At 42.2% G+C, this 21,494-nt stretch overlaps 1 long non-coding RNA gene across 1 annotated transcript in view; it reads right to left on the bottom strand.

The window, feature by feature from the left end:
- Positions 1 to 918: 918 nt before the first annotated feature.
- The window catches only part of LOC110598691 (uncharacterized), a 216,535-nt gene continuing 195,959 nt past the window's right edge, over positions 919 to 21,494 (bottom strand). Inside the window, exon 9 of the long non-coding RNA XR_013430841.1 lies at positions 919 to 2,448. This is a non-coding gene — a long non-coding RNA (uncharacterized LOC110598691). The remainder of the gene's footprint in view (positions 2,449 to 21,494) is intronic.

Genomic DNA, 21,494 nt, shown 5'->3' with positions numbered 1-21,494 from the left:
GACCACTGAGCCTCCCACCCTCTTTCATTCCTAGAGAGTGGGAAAGAGGCTTTGAAGTCAAACAGCTGAGGTTCTTGTTGTCTGTGTAGCTTTGGGCAAGTTACTTAGCTTCTCTGGGCCTCAGTTTTCTCATAAAACAGAGACAAGGGTACTCTGTAGAACTATTGTGAAGACTGAATGTTCTAATCCACTTAAAACACTTAGCACAGGGTCTGGTACACAGTCAGCAACTGACACTTGTGATATGTTGATGTTATCTATCACGTTTCCAGGGAGGTCTTGAGGGGCGTGTATGTGTGCACACCATGTTTATGTGTGTTCTCATGTATATGTGTATGTACAGGAGTGCAGAATGTGGTCACAAGTGCATGCATTTCTCGCATGTGTGTGTGTGTATGCCTGTGTATAAGGGTGTGTATGTGCACAATTTCATGTGTGCATGTGTAGAAGGAAGGACACAAGGCCCAGACTCAAGAGGCCCCAGTCCAAGTTCAGCCATTAAGAAGACATTTGTACCTGGCATTCCCTGCATCTGGCATTCAAGCCCCTTCCATTTCTGGACCTCAATTTTATCATCTGCAAAATGAAGATTGGATTAGATTGTCCCTATGAGCACATGTATTGATAAAACTGCACTAGTTCATGTGGAGAGCTTCCAGAACTTTCTTCTTGTTGATTTAATAATTTGCCTACATATTTTTGTACACACCCATTAGGTTCTCCAAAGAAGCAGAACCAAAAGGGTGTATGTACATATACAGAAAGAGGTTTATCACAAAGAATTGGCTCATGCAATTATGGAGGCTGAGAGACATGATCCAGGTGAGCTGATGGTGTTAGTTCCAGTTTAAATATAAGTCCAAAGACAGGAAAAGATAAGTGTCTTGGCTTGAAGACAGACAAAAATAATTCTTTCTTTCTTAGCCTTTTATTCTATTTTTGTTTTCAACAGATTAGGTGAGACCCATCCCCCCTTGGAGGAGACAATCTGCTTGCTTTGGTCTACTGATTCAGGCGTTAATCTCATCCAGAGACACTCCCATAGACACACACAGAAATAATGCTTAACTAAATATCTGGGCACTCCATGGCCCAGTCAAGTTGGCACATAAAAATGAACCATCTCACATATGTTATATACATTTGTGTACACAAAAAGTACTATTTTTTAAAGATTCAAAAACAAGAGAATGCATTCAGTCACATTCATGGAGCCAACACTTGGTAAGAGGGCAGTCCCTGATGTGAAAGACCACCATCAAACCCTTTATAACACCCTCCCCAAGAACCTTCCTCTATTCTCTTGAATTACCATAGTTCTTGAGTCTTCCGATCTGAGACAATGGTCCCTATTTGAGGCAATCGGACATGATCTCAGACCATAATGTATTGTAGCTTTTAACTGTTCAGCCAGAGTTTCTGATTCAGCACATTTTAATCAATTTTATTTGCTAAGATCAGGGAGATGTCATCTGTAATAATCCCATCTGACCTCCCAAAGTCAGGCTGATAAAAATATTAATGTCAGCTTCTTGCAGCCCAGCAGAGAGCAACACCCAGCTTGACAAGCAAACAAATGGCTGCGAGCTGTCTGGGGACGCTGACGAACCCCTATTAATGAATAGCTTCATCAGTGAAAGCTGCCCTCTGGGCAACGCTGCTGCAGGCTGGAGGCTCACCAGAGGCTCAGCTGCCTTCCTGGGCGAGGTCCTCCTGCCCATCGACTGGGATGTAGTACATCAATCAGATGTGTCTGCTAGGCCGAGTCACCCTTCTGCATAACATGCTCCAGTGGGAGTGCGAGGACCACCCAACACAGCTCTCAACTTTATTTTCCCTCACTATTATTCACACAGGTATTTCCAGTGGTGAGTGACATCAGAGGCTTTGGGACCTCTAAGAATGATAAGCATTTCTAAATAGGAATAAAGCGTTATTTTCATGGGTCACACAGCCTTATGACCTCTGGCCCTACCCAGCCTTGGAGTGTTTATTTGATCATTTTATTTGCTCATGCAGCGTCTTAAAAGACAATTACCAGGTGCAGCTTGTGAGTCTTACAATATAAGCTGTTGAGCATCTGTATTCTAACTCATATCCATCTATGAATATTTATGCTTCTTGTCTGGCTACTGCAGGCTCTGAGTTTCTTGCTCTTTATTTAACTGGAGTCACAGTACAGCCAGGCAAGTGTCAATATTAGTACATCAAAGATGCCTGTCACTTGCCCAGAGCCAGGTTGGAGAAGCTGCACAGTGGTCTCTGGACTCCTGCTGCAGTAGTCATCACAATTTGTCCTCTTCCCTCAGTCCTCAGAGGTGACCACTTTCCATCAAGATGGAGGAGGAGACAAGCCAAACCCATGCAGCTGAGCGGGAAATCCAAGTAGCCACTCTTCACTCTACAAAAGTAGAAACGTTTTCATCTTGCTCCAAAGAGAAATGTGATCTGCAAATAAAAGAATCATTTGAGAAATTGTCAGCTCAAGAAGTGGCTCTGGTGTCATGTTGGTCACAGTGATGCAATGGCTTAATGGGTAGGTAACATAAGATACAACAGCCTCCCTGCAGAGAACACTCCCAAGTAGATCTGCTGCATCCAAGCCCACCCCACAGCCAATCTCCACAGCTACAGCTATTGGCTTTGCCCATTCAATCCCCCTCAATATGATCCATTTATAGAACTTGAGCACTAAACAGAGGCCTCAGAACAGCAAAGACATGGCCAAGGGGCTGCTGTTACTAAATTACTAAAATTTAATGCCTGACTGGGTTGGATGCCCTGCATTGGCAAGTTTGCTTAGCTTTTTGTTGCTGTTTGTTTAGCAAAATTAGCAACCAAAATGAAGACTACATCACTCTGATCAGCCAGAAACTTGAACAAGAAGACCATTGACCAGAGTTGAGCCTCTCCTTTGCAGAATTTTAGCAATGGAGAGGATGGGAGATGATCTAGGGCAGAAGGGGTCTTCTTTAGTCAGCACAAGGTTTTTATTCAGACCCAGGATTGGGAGATGAAAGAAAGCACGGCGACATCATGGTGTTTTCTTACTCTGCTTGGAACCTTAGTGAAGATGAGGAGGAAGGAGAAGGAAAGAAAGATCAAGGTCAGAGGAAGGGATAAGAAGGGGAAAGGAAGAAAGAAACATCTTAGAGAGTTTGTTGTCAACTCAAAAAGTGACCCAAAGAATACCTGAAGACCTGCACCTTCCCTGCTCCCTGAGGACCAAAGAACACTTCCAGACCCTGACAACCCCAGGCCCTATGGGTAGGTTGGGTAGGGTAATGTCATATTGAATTGTCTGTGAGGCAGGAAGGGAGCCGTTAGGAGCAGTCTCTGGAATCAGATCTCAGTCAAGTTACTGGATCTTTCTCTGCCTCTCTTTCATATTTATCTCAAGGATGATGATAATAGCTTATACCTCCTAGGTGGCTGAGAGAATTCAATAAAGACAAGTGTGTAACATACTTACCATGGAGACTGACTCATAGTTATATGCACAATGAATGCTAGCTGCGTTGGTGCCGTCTGTCAAATGTGAGATAAAGCTGGTTTGTCCCTGAAGGCCTCTACTCTTTCTAGGATGTGGCTCCCTTGGGCAATGAGTATTCCCAGTGCTGGTGCACAGTACCCCTGAACAGCCGGCAAGCAAGCTTGGATGAGCTCAGATTGCTTTCCCCACTTGCATTTGAAAAATCCCCTATTGCTCTCTATTAAAAGTAGAGCAGCTCGGGGAGAAGGAAGAGCACACTGCTACTCCAGAGCACAAGCCAGCTGTGCCCTGGTGGCTGTATGCCCATCATGCTACGATAAGAGACCCGAGACCCTGTGAATGCCTTCTTCTCCAGCAGTACCTGTACCATCTGATGACAGAGTGTTTGCCTTTAGCAAATGCCCCTCACTTGGTATTGTACCTCATTAATCTACTACTTTTTGCTTCCCCTTGAGGAGAGAAGGAGAGTTTCTCTCAGGTTGGGTAGAGGTTGGAGACCCTGGTCCCCAGAGGTAATTTGGGAGAAAGACTGGACCCTGGACCTCCCTGCCCTACCTGTTTCCTTTTTTAAATAGTGATATAGATAGACTCCAGGCATGAAGGGACCTCATAAGACAAGAAAATGCATCATAGAGGTAACCACGGTGAACTCTGGAGTCTTGATACCACATGAGATCCAAGGAATTTCCTATAATTCTGCAGAATAAGCGGGAAATAAGGAGGACAAAGTTAATATTTGAGGTTGCCTTTCCCCCCCAGCAAGAAGGTGGAAGTGGAACTTTTGGGGTGAAGTTTCAGTTGACTTAAAGAAAATTAAGAATTGTAATATTATTTCATGTCCGGGGTTGTGAACTGTATTTCATAACTCCTACCTCTCTAACCAGTTATATCTTCCTCTGAAGCCATCTGTAGTCCAACAGGAAATCTACTATAGTCACTGAGCTGGTCTTCCCATATTCTCTTTCTCCTTCAACCTATTCTGCATATGGCAGCCACAGTGGGGTTTTAAAATGCACATCTACTGGGCCTCTCCCTTGATAAGACCACCATATCTTGCCTGGCTTACAGGCCCTCCATGGTCAGCTCTCACCTAACTCTCACCTAACTCTCCAGCCATCCTCCCCTCCAACCTCGCATCTTCTGGGTCATGCTGCAGTTGTTTTCATCAGGGCCAATGCTAACGGAGTTCTCACCACGTATCAGGCACTTTCATACATATTTTATTGCCCCTTCCTACCTTAGGAAGTAGCTTCTATGATCATCCTTACTGTGCTAATTATGTCACTTGAGGAACAACAAAGTGACTTGGTAAGAGTTACTAAGCCAGGAGCCCCAAACCTTTTGGGAAATGGTACCACCTGTGACCCATTCCCATCAAGTCCTAGGAGCCATCCTTGGTCTCCTTCTTTCAAAATGCCTCAGGTTTTGACACTTCTTCTTTTCCCTGCCGTCACACAAGTCCAGCTTCCTGGACACAAGTCCTCTCACTGGAATACTCCAGTGACTTTCTCATTGGCTCGTCCAACTCATCCCCTGCATGCATTTCCTCTTCCTCTGTCTTTCCTTCCTTCCTTTCTCCCTCCCTTTTTTCCTATCTACTTCCACCTTTTTTTCTTCCTTCCCTTTTATTTTAAAATGTAGATTTTACTATCATTTGCATCTGATGAGATCAGGAGATAATTGCCATTAGAAAGATAGCTTGTCACTCACAATTCCCAAGAAAGGATATATTGTGCCCTGCAGGGCCACATAGGGATGTGCCTGGGTTGTTCAGGAGTCAGAGAGAGCAAAGGCAAAGGGGGACAAGGGCTTTTATTATGGTTTCTGTAGGAAGGAATAGGCACAGCAGGGTAGGCAGGATGCGGATTGACTAGTCTGAAGAATCTTAGCAGACTCTGGGGTACAGGGGTATCTCTGGTTGACTGGTGCCTGGTCTGGGGTGTCTGGAGTGACTAATGGCTAGAAATGCTGCAAGAGAAGTGACAGACCAATAAAGGAGGTGGCTGCAATGTGGGATGAGGATTGGTCAGTCCATATGTGCAAAGAGTGCTCTGCAGGTGAATTGTTCACCATCTCCAGGGCATGTCCAGCCCTAGGAGGAGCAGTCCCTCCAGGGTCTGCAAGGCCCCAAACTATCAAAGCATCAGAAACACCAAAAATGAAAAGCCATGATTTAAATTTCCCCCTACTTTTCTTCTTTACTTCAGAACAGTTTTTTAAGGAAATCATCTTTCTAAATACAGTTGAAATACATGCACATTCCTCCTACAAAAGGTTTCACTCCCCATACAATGTCTGCATGGTTTTAGACCTTGCAAAAGTGATATCATTAGTGTATGATTTAAATGTGTGTGTACATTTGTCTTTGTATGTGTGTGTGTGTGTGTGCACATGTGTGCGAGTCTCTGAATTACACATAAAAAAGGCAAAAATAGATGGTTTTGAATTGAACAATATTCAACTGAAGAGAAATTTCCAAAATTGAAGATTTGGATCTTCAGTCTAATAATGCATCCTGAAGAAACACTAAGGCAGTATTGAATGAGAATGAAGCCAACCCAACACCTCACAGTGAAAGCCAGAAGCCATGTGAAGGGGAACGATTAACCACACAGAATGACCATTGATTGGGTGAATAGCGGACTTCTGATTCGTCGGGAATAATCACCACAAACAAAGCGATAGTATTTCAGAGAACCAAGAGAAAATCTAAAATCAAATTAGAATTCTTTGACCAACAAAACTCTTTCAACATAAAAAAGTTTACTACTCAAGTACTCTTGCTAAAAACAAATGAAACCAATAAAATCTGCTAACCAATATACCCCAGCCTACAGAAACATGAATCCAGAAGAAAGTAGAGGTAGGTAAGAATAACAGTCAAAGTAATTTTTTTATTTATCACCTACTGATTAAAACATCTGTTTTCCCTAAATTAACAAAAGATGGGACTAAAACAAGGAAGAAAGGGAGAGGTATTCCACAAAGCTAAAATATGTTAAAAGCATGTTAGATAAAGTCTGATTTTTTTTAAGAGGATGTAAGCACATAAAGTATCTTTAGAGAATTTGTAAAAAAAAATATATGGCATATAAAATGTACATATGATATATGTAGCCATAAGTATGATTAAAATTTATGAATACATATACACGCTTTTCTTGCTTTTACAAAAAAAAAAAGGGTCATAACAAATTTATTGCTCTTCAGTGTAATGTTTCCCTTGATACAGGCTAGTCTATCTCTAGGATGATCATGATCTCCTAACGTGGATATTCTGGATTTTACAGTAAGAGTTCCTTGTTGAAGAACAGGCAAATTCTTTCCAATTTCCACATTTTAAGAAAGTTACTTTCACTGGGCATGTGGCCCACATCTATAATCCCAGCTATCGGGAGAATGAGGCAAGGATGATCATAGGTTCAAGGCCAGCCTAGATAACCTGTCTCAAAACAGAATTAAAAGGGCTGGGGATGGAGCTCAGTGGTCAAGCTCTTGCCTAACATGTGTGAGGCCATGGGTTGAATCTCCAGTGACACACATACAAACACACACAAACACACACACACTCATGTCCTTGCACATATGTTGTGCACATTTTAAGAAACAGATTCAAGTCGCATTCACTTTGAGGTTTGCTTGTGGAACAAAACAAAGCTAGTGAGCATATTTCCGTGAAATTCAGGATATTCCACATAGAAATCCAGGCTGCCATCTCTCCCTGGGCAACAATGATACTCAGAAACCCCCAGATATGGCATTTCCTGAGCGTTGCCAGCAGGGCACTGACAGCCGCTGTCCTTGAGAGGGACCAGCACACCCTTGTTTTCCTTGACCCATTTCTTTACCCATGCCCTAAGACCCATCTGACCAATATGTTGGGGCCTGTTCTCTTCATAATCATTTTACTTGAGTATTTCTAAGACTAATTTTTAGAAATAGTTAACGCAAAATGGAGTGATGAGATATCTCTCTCTCTCTCTCTCTCTCTCTCTCTCTCTCCCCCTCTCTGAAGAAATACAATAAATTCCTGCTCCCTGTGAATGTCCCTCACTCCAGAATGGCTTGTGTTCCTCTCTGGCCCAGTCACTTTGTGTTCTGCTGTAGCCAAGAGCCCTACATGTTCCCCCAGGACTTGGAGAGAGACTTCACTTTTCTGAAAATCTCTGGTCATCTTGCCCAGCATTTGGGAGTGGGATTCATGTCAGATTATTCAGTTATTGACTAAGTAATATGTTCACCTGGTTGAAAGCTCAATAAATTGATGCATTTTCAGGAAAATGGATGAGACCAGATACCATCATGTTAAGCAAAATAAGTCAAACTCTGAAGGTTAAGGGTCCTGTCATTTGCAGAAGCTAGAGAGGAAAACAAAGGTGGGGGTGGATCTCCTTAAAAATCAGAGGGAGAAGAGCAGAGAAAAAGGGACCAAAGGGTAAGAGGCAGGAGGGAGAGGAGAAATGCTAGGGAGTGATGTCAGCCAACTTAAATTGTTATATTGTGTGCTTATACAAATATGCAACAACAAATCCTATCAATATGAAAAAATATATAAGATAAAATAGTGAAAGTTATAAAATTATATAAAGTTATTCAGAGAATTTTCTTTCTCCCATCCTTATCACCCTCCCTACCACCATTCAGGTCCTGCTTCCCTAGAAAATAAATACATAGTTATTAGTTTTTCCTGTATCCTTCTAGAGATTTTTAAATTTACATACATAAAAAAGCATTGCAGTCTTTCCTTCATCTTTCACTCAAATGGTAGCATGGTGCATCCCTTTCTACAATTACAGAAAACACACAAGTTGCTGGGCATGGTGTTTAGGAAGCTGAGGCAGGAGGATCACAAGTTCAAAGCCAGCCTCGGCAATTTAGTGAAGCCCTAAATAATTTAGTGAGATTCCTTTTCAAAATTAAATTTGAAAAAAGAGGGGGCTGGAGATGTGGGAGATATATATATATATGATGAAGTATTTCCCTCTTTCTTTTAGATACAGCAAAAGAAGATTCCATTGCATGTCTGTTCACAACACATTCAACTGCTCCCTACTGATGGACTTGGCGGTTGTTTCCAGATGTTACCTATTACGAACACTGCTACAAGAAGTAACCTTGAACATATGGACTAATCTATTCACCTCATCAACGAGCCACCCTTCTGCAGAATCTAAACCAGCACAAAATTTCCATCCGTGTGCAATAAATAAACCCCATCTTCTCTATCGGTCATCTGTTTCTCCCCATTCACAGAAACAGCACCACAGAATATTGAGATGCTTGACATCTAAACAATGTGAAGACCTATTGCTTTTTCTGCTCTCCAGTGGCTTTTGCAGATTAAAGCAAGAAAAATTACTTAATCCATATCCCTCCCTATGGCGATGTTATAAAATGTGGGTCTGAGAGAGTATGGCAAATTAGATGATTTTTTTTATGTTAGTTGTCCTTTGAATTATTAGCAGTATTAATATAGTACAATATGCACATAATTAGCAAGCCTGGCGAATTTATTATATATACTTATTCTTGTTCTTTTTAATTACCCAGCAGTCTAGATGGAGGTAGCATGGTGATTCAAATGATGGTTAAATGTGTCAGATGATGACAAAATGCACCAACCTGCCAGAGTGGAGAGAAGCAAAGTCTAGAAATGCCATAAGATTTTTTTCATCCCATTAAATGCACAAAACTTTCTCAATGTATTATTCATGTTATAACCATGGCACAAACACAACATGATTTATTGAGTATTTTAATACAGGCTGCTAATGCTATGCAATAAAGTGTATTTTAATATTTAATATAATCTGTGAATTTTGAACTTTTTCAGGAAAGATTTTGTGGTTTTAAACTAAATTAAATACAGTAGGTGACAAATGAGTCCTTCTCAGCATCCCTAGAGGCAGGTTGAGCTTTTTTAGAAAAACCAGAAATCAGAAGCCAGTCTTTGTTTGGTGTTGAAATTATTGTGGAGTAGGGGGTCATGTGCCTATTATTTTAGAAGTGAGCTGATTAGAGAAGCTCATCTGTTTATGCAAATCAGATATTTGTGAGGTCAAGATCATGGGCCAGGTTTCTGGGTAAATCCTGTGACCACAAGAGTGAAGATCTGTCTTTTGGTTGTGAAGGATACATTCTTTGTTCTTTTGGTAATAGTATATCTGGGTTTTTTTTTTGTTGTTGTTGTTGTTGTTGTTGTTGCTGCTGCTGTTCCAGGGATTGAACCCAGAGCACTTAACCACTGACCTATATCCCCAGCCCTTTTCATTTTGTTATTTATTTACTTTGAGACAGGGCCTCAGCCTCCCAAGTCACTGGGATTACAGGTGTGTGCCACTGTGCCCAGCGTACATCCATTTTTTACGACATAATTAAATGTCTTCCATTGCATAGAGCTTAGTGGGACTATAGACATTCTGCTCTCCTCTAGGGGTGAACATATGACCCAAAGCAGGCAGTGAGTAGCCTCCTGTATCTGTCTTATTTGGTTTGATAATATAAGCAACTCCCAATTCTCAGTAGCTTAAAGTAACAGTTTATTTCTTTCTCATACCACGCATCCATCCTGAGTTAAAATGGGGCTTTGTTAATTGTTGTCTCTCAGTCCAGTTTGCTGCAGGTTGCATTTTAATACATGTTCTCATGAGGGCCAAGGCAACAGAAAGAAAACTCTGCAGGGTCTTCGCTCAGCATGAATGCCCCCAGTGTTCACAGGTCATTTCTGCTGTAAATTCACTGGACAGAACAATACAGAGAGCACCAATCAAACACAAAAGATCAAGAGGCACAAGCCGGGTGTGGTGGTGGACACCTGTAATCCCAGCAGCTCAGGAGGCTGAGGCAGGAGGATCTCGAGTTCAAAGCAAGAACCTGAGCAACTCAGAGAGACCCTGTCTCTAAACAAAATATATAAAAGGGCAGGGAATTTTGTTCAGTAGCTAAGCACCCCTGAGATCAATACCAGTACCACAATAAATAAAAGGAAGTACATACTCTTAAAATCACCCATGGCAGTAGAAAACAACATTTGGTCAATAACACTAACTCCTGACTGCCAGAAGAATTCCAAAAGAAAACCTCTCTTTGGAATCCATTTGTTCCATAGTGGTAGGTGCCTGGACCATTCTCCAGAGCATCTCCAGCTGCTGGAGCTCCCTGGTGCTGCTCTTCCTCCCAAATTCTTGCATAATACTATGTTCTTCCCATGAGTCCCATTTACACCTGAGTAAAGCAGAGTCAGATTCTATTTCTCACAACCAGAAAAACCCCAGGGTTTCCAGATATTTTGTCAACATGGCTCAGCATGGTCCTCCCTTCCATCTCTGGAGCTTGTAACACAAGCTTTTGTCCTAAAAAGCAGCCCTCATGGCACTAACTGAGCAAGGGGGAGAACAGAGCATTGTGGGGTTCACCTACAGACAGTCATTAGAACTTGTCCAAACCACCACAAGCTACCTCCAACAATTGCTGAGAGAATATCATTTAGACACAGGGAGGTTGAGGTCCCTGCACACACCCTGTTATGGAAATTGAAAAATATTTGAGTCAAGAGACCTAAGAGGTGATCTTTCCTAACACTTGTCAAGAGGGTGAAAGACATTTGATTAAAGCCACATGGTAGTTTAGTAGCCGAATCTTAACTTACATCAAAGAAGGGTATACCTAAGAGTAAAGTAGAACATAAAAAGTAGTCACACATCTGCGTATTCCCGGACTGCTGGTGCCTAGTAGGAAACTCCTTCAGCCTCAATCCGGCTTGAGCTAGTCCTACTTTGCCTCTTGCTTTTCTCAGAGAAGAACCAACATACAGCCAAGAAGCTCAGCATTCAGCTAAACCTCCCAGAGATTAGTTCCTTTCTGTCTGAACCAATGAGTATTAAGAAAGATCACAAAGTATAGCCCATCATCTTTCAAAATGAGAGGTCAAACACTTAGAAGTTAAACTTCTATTTAAGTCAAAGTTTACAACTTAGCCCTAAGAACAGGAAGAATCTTCTCTCCCAATGACAGAAGCTTATATATGTCAACCCAAAATATATTATTTCATGTTGCATGATGGGAAACTAGTTTATATACACATGTACACAAATTGCCACACATCAATCAACAAAAATAATGTGTTAGTTCTGAATATGAACAAATAATGAAAAATATAGATTTTCCCTGCATCTTCTGAGATGGGAACAGCAAAGTTCTTCTATTGCAAAATTAATCACTGTATTGGCACTTATGACTGCTTTTGATAGCACAAATTCCATTTCACACCCTGTCTTCTGGAAGGTGTGTCCCAGGTAGATCATAATATCTTGAGTTTCCTCCACAAACTACAAATTTTGCAAAGCTATATTTTTATTACTTCAATTAGTAAACCACCTGGTATTTCTTTTTAATTTGAAAAATATAAAACTGTAATGTTAAACATGAGGATCTTCATACCCCTTGATTTCAAGGAAAAAATATGCTAAATATTGTAAATATTTTTGGGGGGTTAAGCCAATTTCCAAATAATGAAGTGAATAGAGAAACTGAAGCTAGAGAAATTAAAATGTAAAGCTTTAAAAATTATTTTAAAGATATCATCAAGAAAATTAAACGATAACCAACAAAATGGGAGAAATATTTGCAAATCATATATTGTAACAAAGGTTTTACATCCAGAACCTATAAGGGATTCTTCCAACTCAACACTAAAAAGACAATCCAATTTAAAAATGGGCAAAAGATTTGAGTGAATATTTCTCCAAAGAGAATGACCATAATAAGCCCAGGAAAAGATAATCTACATCCTTAGTCATCAGGGAAGTATAAATCAAAATCACAATGAGATTCTACTTCATACCCAGAAGGAGGACTAAAAAAATAAAAAGACAGACAAAAGGTAGTATGATGAACATGTGAAGAAATCAGAACTCCCAGACATTGCTCATGGGAATGTAGAATGGGACAGTCACTCAGAAAACAGCTTGGTGGACCCTCAAAAAGTTTAACATAGATTTAATTCCAAGTAAACATAGGTTTTCTCCAAAAGCAAGAATTAACAACATGTACACACACAAAAGAACAATGAACGAATATTCATAGTGGTATTCATAATAGACAGAGGGGGAGTGACTCAAATGCTCATTAAATGCTTTGATGAGTGGACAAACAATATGGTGTCTATACCTTTGATTCAGCCCTAAAAGGATACAGTGCATACAGGTTACACCATAGGTGAATCTTGAAATCATGATGCTAAATGAAAGAAGGCAGACATGAAAGGTCACATATTGTAGCATTCAATTCACATGAAATATCCAGACTAGACAAATCCAGAGATAGAAAGTAGGTTAGTAGTAACCCAGGGCTAGTATAAGGAGAAAATGAGAGTGATTTCTAATAGATATGGTTTCTTGGGTGGGTGATTAAATGCTCTAGAATTAGTGATAACAGCAGTACAGCCTTATGATTCTACTAAAAACGACTGAACTGTAACCTTTAAAAGAGTGAATTTTGTACCATGTGAGTCATATCTCAATAAATCTGTTATTTAAAAAATAATTACAGTCACTTGCTCTGTCTCACATTATGGTGCCAGGGCCATGTTTTGATGCAGTGAGATCCTCAGCAGGTGCCAGAGCCTATATTTTGGACTCTCAGCTTCTAGAACTGTAAGCCAAATAAATGTCTATTCTTTATAAATTGATAATAATTTTTTTAAAAGGAAGAAGAAAGAGAGAAAGAGAAAGAGAAAGAAGAGTGAGAGGGAGGGAAGAGGCAAATAAGGACAGGGAAAAAGAAACAATTGCTCCCACTAGTTGATTCCAGAATATTCCAAAAAGTCTTGCACATCTGGAGGCTGATGCATCTTGCCCACAAAGGTCAGCTTCCTAGTAGAAGTGTGGTTGGGAGATGCCCACGCTACATGCTTCTGCAACTGGCTGACAAGCGCTCCTCCAACACCAGCTCTGGACAGGACCACTCCAGTATGGAGCACCACTGCTCCTCAGGAAACAGTGGCCACCAGCAAAATGCACCACTCACCAGCCTTTCTTTGCACATGGCTCCCCTTTGACTTTCTGCTGGGGGAGTTTGCACCTCTTTTCTCCTCCCTTTTGCATATCTAGTTGCACCTCCTCAGGAGTTATAGTCACTTTAAAATCCAGTAAACCCCTTGAAGTAGTCCTCAAAAAAGGGGGTCCTGTGTAGGGTTGCCAGACAAAACAGAGATGCCTGGTGAAATTAAACTTTCAGATAAACAATTAACATTTTTAGTAAAAGAAGGTTTGGGTTTTTTGGGGTTTTTTTTTCAAGATTTAGAGACATTAAATAATGCCAGTGAGCATTTCAAATTTCAGAGAGTGGTTTTGGTCCGAACACAATTGGGTAGTTTCCTTCTGTAATGGTTAATTTGAATTCTCAACTCTGTTGGAGTAAGAGATGTGGAAGATTAAGAGGCTTCTGGGTGTGTCTAGGAATGACTGGCATATGGGATATAGAACTGAATCGGAGACTCTCCCTAGGTGTGAGCAAACTATCCAATAGGATGGAATAAAAGTCAGAAATACAAGGAAGCAACAGTAGATGGATTCTTCCTGAAAGGTTCTTGATTGCTGCTGTGATATTCTGAGGCTATCAGACTCTGCCTCCTTCGCTCTTTCAAAGTGGACTCTGCCAGTGATTCTCAGGGGAGTTTCCAGAAGCCTTCGGTCTCCGACTGGGGTAGTACCATTGATCCCTCTTGTTCTGAGGCTTCAGCCTCTTGACTTATCCAGCTACTAGTTCCTCCAGCTCTCCAGCCTGCAGACGGCCTTTGTGGGCTCTCCAGCTTCTGGTCATGTAAGCCAATCTAATAAATCTCCCTTTTTATAATCACACTTTCTGTTGATTCTGTTCCTTTACAAAGTAAACCCCTTGAAATGCCCTGGGAAAAAAAAAAGTAAAACCCTTGAACCCTGACTAATACACCCTCAATATACCAGACCACAGGACTAGAGTTGCCAGATTAAGCAAATGAAAATACAAATAAAAATTTGAATTTCAGGTAAATTATATTTAAGTATGACTCAAATAATGTACAAAACATATTTGTACTAAAAATTATTTTTTTTATCTAATTTGACATTTTACTGCGTGAATTTTAATGGACAACCCTATTTAGGAGCTTAGTAATTTATATTTTGCTAGGTCTCAAGTAGAGGCACAAGAAACTATATTTGTAAAAAGGCCCTATTGCATGAACCTAAGAGTAATAAAATTAAAAAGGACTCCAGTGTGCGTGTGTAAACACATGCATCTGTGTGATGTGGGGATGGGGGTGGTGTTTGGGGTAAGGATTACCCAGAAATCCAGAGCTCTGATCCATAACTCCTAATTACTTCAGAATTACTGAAACCTCAGCCTCCTTTTCCAATAATTTATTCCACACAGATTCATCTTTCAGGAAGCCTTTTGACAGTCAGTGCTTAACCACTACCCACATTGTCCATGCTCATAACTAAAAGACAAGCCCCTGTCTACCATTCTGTAGCTTAGAAATGCACAAGTTATACAACATCTGGAATCTGCCCAAGGAAAAAAAAATGCCAGTCTACAAATCTAGTCTGCTGGAGGCAGAAACCATGTGCTTGGAATCATTAAAATTACATCTCACTTTGCCACAGTGCAGCTCAGTCCCCCTGCCAAGGGCCAGATAAGCTTGCTGGGAAAGATCCACTTTTGTGGTGCTGAATGAAGGGGCCACACACCTCTGGGTTGGTACCTGTCCAGGTTTAATACCTAATTACCGTCCTCAGATTGCCTCTCAACACTCATTACCAGCACGCAGCAGTTTCAGACAAGATGATGGGATTTAAGATTAGGACAAAAGAGAAGTCACTTTTTGGTTTCAAGTGCTGGTCTCCTTAGAACATTATCGTTCAGCAAGATTTGGGAAGCGGCATTCTTGCTTACTACAGAAGCCTCTCCTAAGAATCAGAGAAGTATTAAACATTTCAAAATACATCTGGGGGTGGTGGCACACATCTGTAATCCCAGCCACTCAGAAGCTGAGGCAGGAGGATCACAAGTTTTGATATCAGACTTGAAAACTTAGTGAGGCTCTAAGCCACTTAGTGACACCCTGTCTCAAAATGAAAAAAAAAAAGAAAAACTGGGGATGGGGCTCAGTGGTTAAGCATCCCTAGTTTAAATCTGCAGTACCAAAAAATAAACAATATAAATTTCATTTGCCCTATTAGAGTAAAAGGGGTTAATCTATTTGGGTTTGTGGGTTTTATTTTAGACCTGCTGTGAATTTAACTGTCCATCTTCAGTTCCAGGCCTAAAACTCACCCATGACCACTCCAAGCTACAGTAATGACTAATCTCAGAAGCGACAGGCTCATTTGGAACACAAGGTAGACTGTACAGAGTCCCAGGCCTGTCCTGGGGTGCCTTGAGTGGACTCCATTTCTACTGGTCTGTCCATGATGGAGTGAAAGGACTTTTCTTAATCATGATGATGTCTGTTGTGGGGAAATGAGGCAGGTCTCTTCCTCTCCCTGTCTGCCTGCTGGGTGAGCTGCTTCCCAGAAAGCTCGAAGGAAGGGGAGAAGAGAAGAAAGAGGGAGGGGCAAAGGAGAGGAGGACGGGAAGAAGGAAGATCACAGGGAAAGGAGGGGGACAGCGAGGAGGGAGAGACCAGCTGTAAGACAATAGAGAAGTGATCATTTAAAGTCATTATCAACTTACTGTGAATTCCAGATGGAGTTTCTGGAAGCTGCAGCCATTTTTCTTGTTAGGAATTCATTTGTGTAACAAATGCTCTATGGGACAGGGCACTGTTCTAGGGGATGCAGGTACACCCCTGAAAACAACAGTTTGCATTCTAATAAGGTGGAGCAAACAATAGACAAGTAAATAAACAAATAATACAATTTCAGACCCTGTTGTGCTGGAAGGAAATAGCACAGACATAAGATAGAATCAGGAGGGGAAAGAAACTTTGTTCAGGGAAGAGGGAGGCCACTTTGTGTGTGTGGGGGGGGGGGGGTCAGAGTACAAAGAAGAAGGCAGCTGTGTGTGGCCCTGGGAACCAAGAAAGGCCTGAAAGGAGTATATGCAAAGCCTCTTGGGAACTGAATAGCCTGGCAGATAGGGCAATGACACAGAGGTCAATGTGGCCAGAGGGTATTGTGCCAGAGGACCAGTTAGTTGTCCAGTTGTATGCAGCCTTAAAAGTGCTGACATGGAGCTTGGATTGCTTTAATTTGAGGTAATATGAAAAATATGCCTGTGACCAGACATATGGTCAGCCTCTCTTGATAGGAACACATTGGCCCTGATGTGACTTGTTCAATGAGGCCTCCAGTCTGGGATTTGTTTCTGAATGACTGTCATGGAAAAGGAAGAGGGAGAGGCTCTGCTTCGGTACAACATGTGTCTTTCCCCAACATCAGGGAACACCTGCTTCCATATGGCAGAGGAAAGGCTGGTCTGGGTGTGTGTTACAGATGATGAAATTCACACCTGCTGTTGCCTAGGGGGCTGCTTCCAAAGGGACATCAGGAGGCTGATGGCTGCCTAGACCAGGCCACAGAGGCAAGGAAAGGGGAGTCCACTCCTGTTGGGGTCACTCTGATTAGGCCAAACTATGATCCTCACCTCGAGGGTCCTCATGCTTGGTGAAATCCTTCAGCTATTAGGTGCTAGATGCCAACGATTTAAGTCTCCCAGGGTCAACCCTAGAGAATGGCTAAAACCAGAATTCTCTTGCCTCATGGGCAGGACAACCCCACCTACCCTAGGGATAGCTAGGAAACCATGTGGGAATTAGAAGGGCAAGGCCAAGAGACTGGCAGTCTCACAGATTTTAGTTAGTTCCAAATGGGTAAGAGTCTATTCCCCAGTGAAGTTTCACATCTTGAGTGGATATATGGAATTCCTACCCTTGGACTTTACACACACACTTACAGATTCACATCACCCAACCTCCTTTCTTATCAACCACTGCACGCAGCATTGCCTCCAAGGAAATATATTCTGCTGGAGAAGACACTCATGAGGACTCAGAGACCTGGGACTGCCTTTGAGCTTTACCATGTATTAGCTGTGTGACCTCAGACAAACAAATCACGTTCTCTCTCATTTTCTTTAACTATAAATTAGATCTAGCAATTCCCATCTCATAGGACTTGGCATTAGGATTAGATTTAATGTACACACTGTATTGAAGAGTATTTGCTAACTGCAATGTCCTGCCTCGGCTTTGTGGTCAGATGTGGAGAGAGAGCCCTCAGGCTTCTCAGCCATAGTTATCCTAGGGTATTGGGGATGAAAAAAAAAATAGAAGAAGTTTTGCAGATGTGAGAGTTCCAGTAGAGAATTTGATTGCCATAAGAATCTCTGAAGACTCAGCAAAGAGGACGTTCACTGTTTTAAAAGAACCCAGATGTACAGATACAGAGCCACTTCCCTGGTAGAATTTATGAGGCCAGGAGGTCCCTGACTGGGACAGGCATCTCATTCTGGGGGAAATTAAGTGTCAAAAGCAGTGTTGTAGAATTCTTCGGGCACCCATCGGCAGAGTTTTACAGTCATTCTGGCTCTGGGCCTTAGTTTGCTTGTCAAAACATTGACTTTCCTATGCGCCTCCTAACAGGGCAAGAACTGGGCAATACCAATGAGTAATGGATCTCTTAACACCTCGGTGGGAAAAGATTAGACACCTCAGATCCTGATTCTATTTGAGTTTGGGGGCAGTAATGTGACACTGAAGTCATTTGCTCCTTGTCACACCAGGAGAACTTTATGGGTTTTCAAGCTAGTAAAAGACTTTCCCCGGATGAATCAAGCTTCCAGAGTTGAGGTGTTTAACATCACGCTTCAGATGAGAGAGAAGATATACGGGCAGATCCATCACACTCGCCACTTGTCCCCACAGAAACAGGAGCCAGAAAGGTAGGAAATGGTCAGTGAAGTTCTGCAGAATGGCTTTAAACCAATGGGCAGCCGGCAGAGCCAAGCTCAGCAGCTGGAGTTATTATTAAAGGTAGCTAAACACATGACCACTGAGTACCCATAGTCGTTTGAGTCCCCTTCAAAACCTGTCCCTGAGACTGACTCCTAACTTGGACAACCCGTGGGGGTAGGTGGCTGATTTGGGATGTGATCCTAGGGAAAAGGAGTGAGGAAGCAGAAGAATATGGATGAGTATGATGGAACTGTTCACCATTGGGAGAAGTGAGGACCAGATCCTGTTGGGGACTTCGGGAGAACTGGGTAGGATGGATCTCAGAAATGCCCCTCTGACCCTTCTTGGTAGAGGGTCATCCCTGAGTGTCAACCCTCCTGCACTACCAGACTATCTGAGCATGGCTGATAAGATTCATAACTTAGAGGACACTTGAGTTAGAAAAGCAAATGCTCCATGATGCCTCCCTGAAGTGGGATCCTGGGGAAGTGCCTGCCAGGCATGGCAAACCAAAGTGCTGACGTTAGCTGGGCCTGGGAATGTGGCACTGAGCACAAGAATCATCTGCAATAGTATATGTGTCCCATGATGTGTTGAGCACTAAATGAGGGCAGAAGATAGTTTTAAAAAAAATGAAAAATAAAAGTTGAAAAAAAAAATCCCACAGTTTGACCAACTTTTAGGACAGTTTGGAATAGACAAGTAACCCTCAGGGCCCTAGATCATAGCCCAAGTTAGAACTGAGTAACAAGAAAAGAAAATGCTATTTTTTAAAACAAAAAATTGAATGCAATGGCTAAAACACTCTTAGGAAGAGGCCAATTCTTCTTAGGGGTGGGTGGCCTTTTTGTTTAGAAAAATACTTCAGAGGATCTTTTTGTGTGTGTGAAAATATAGGCCTCAGGCACAGCAGGAAGGAGAGAGAAAGAGAGAACTAAGCTCTATATTCACTGCGATTTTTGTCTTCTTTGTTTGAAAGGACCTTGGGATGGGAAGAATAGAGAACAGGAGAGGAGAAGATGAGGAGCTTGGGAGGTAAAGGATGACTGCACCCAGCTGGCAGGGATGGGTCAGATTTCAGAAGGAAGACAGCCAGGTAGATGGTCCCTGTTGAGGAGATGAACAGGAAAACTACAGGGCCGTGATAGCTAATGAAAGACCCATTTCAAGTTGATACTCATTCTGTGATATGCTGACATTAACTATCTAGTATTCCTAAACTGTCAGTGTGAGACATCCCAGCCTCTTGTTAGCAGTACTTTGGGGAACAAAGAACATTTAGAGTGATCTATTGCAGAAAGAAGGCTATGGATATGGGAAGAGCTAGAGTGGGCAGTAAGAACTCAGCAGGGCCAAGTACCCTGCAATTGTGGGTTCCTCTAAGAACCCTTAGAGAAGTTGTAACAACAACGGATATCTCACATTACAGGGAATAGGGGCTTGAATATTCTTGTTTGAAGTTGAGTAAAATCATGACCCTGTAAGCGTGAAGAAAACAGGACTCCTTAGGATATGATTCACATCACTTTGCACCACAAGTACTACTACTGAACACCCGGCCAAGTCAGACTCATGCCTAACGGTGAGAGTTCAGAGGGCGCCCGGTGTTGCCACTACCCTTAGGTGATACCAGTGTCCTGGGGTGCTAATGTCAGCACCTAACATGGTCAATAAGTCACTATGGAGGCCAGGAGGGAGGCTCAGTAGACTAGAATGATCATGGAAGACCTCTAGAAAAAGGGTCTTTGGATGAATGACAAGAAGAAATATCGACAGGCAGAGAATGAGACAGAAAAAACTATGTGGACAAAAGAAAGAGAACACCATCTGGAATGGAAATTCCCTTATGTGGTTTTCTCTAGTCCACTAATGACACACAGATGTCACCTTCTATCGCCATCTATCCTAGCTGGCAATGAACCTATGCTGGGTTCTTAAATCTGACTATTCCAATAACTTAAGAAAACGGCAAAGAAAGCACGCAAACACTCAGAAGTCCCTTTTCAAAATCTGGAACGGCTCTCTGACCTTAGGGGTCCATGAAAAGAGAGAGCCACTGGAATTCTTTATTCTTATACAGGGGACATACAAGGGAAGGTTTTATGAAACATTCTATCCCCAAAAGGGCAAAGGGGTAGGATTACAAAGGAACAGGTGAGTGTAACTCTACCCCACTGGGTGACACCTACTCCTGAAGCCACACCTCATTACCCCAGTGGAGATAAAGCCCAAGTTCTTGTGGGATGCGATGATTGTTCAGTATCTCTTGCTCAGGACTTAAGGGCATGTATTTCCAGAGCAGCTCCCTGAGAACTTTCTGAACCAGTCATGGGCCTGGGAGGAAAATGAGGCTCAAATAGTTCTTGAGAAAAGTTTAATGAAAGGACTACTCACATAAAGTAGGGAAGAGTAAAGAGATATGGGTAAGCACCCAAGGCCAGCAACTGTGCCAATTTCTACTGCCTAACCCCAGGGTACAAGGGCAGAAGATGTACCACTGGGGAAGAGGCTACTAGAAGCTGGAGATTTTATTCAGCCTAGCAGGAAGGGAGCAGAAGGAAGCCCCTGATCTCTCTCTCTCTCTCTTCTATCCTGTCAGTGCTGTCCACTGACCAAACCCAAACAGGAGGTGGAGGCCATGTGAGCCAGTCCATGCAGTCTTAAGACCTGGACTTAATGAGCAGGAGGGGCTTACACAGAAAATCCAGCTCACTTACTAATGAAACAGCCCTCACCCCTCTCCAAGTCGTTCAACAGGAGCTGGTCTCAAGCACTAAAGACCCATCCTGCTTTTAGGGAGGTGATCAGCACAGTTTTAGATTTTGGGAAGACTGTATTGGCTTTCACATGCTGTGACACCCTTTGTCCAACTCCTGCAGGAGACCATACTGCTCAGGGGAACCAAAAAAGAATCTCAGCCTGTGTTCTTAGACAGAAAACTAGGATTATGAAGAGAAAATGTATATGTGACTTGCACAGATTACAAGCAGCCTAGAATTTTAGAAGCCAATAGTAAAGCTTTAACATCAACTGAAAATTGTATCAGAGTCCGACTAGGGGTGCCCT

The sequence above is a fragment of the Ictidomys tridecemlineatus genome, chromosome 15 (genome assembly GCF_052094955.1).
Source record: "Ictidomys tridecemlineatus isolate mIctTri1 chromosome 15, mIctTri1.hap1, whole genome shotgun sequence".
In the NCBI taxonomy this organism is placed as follows: Eukaryota; Metazoa; Chordata; class Mammalia; order Rodentia; family Sciuridae; genus Ictidomys; species Ictidomys tridecemlineatus.
The sequence above is the reverse complement of the archived record's forward strand: the minus strand, read 5'-3'. Positions and strand labels throughout refer to the sequence as shown.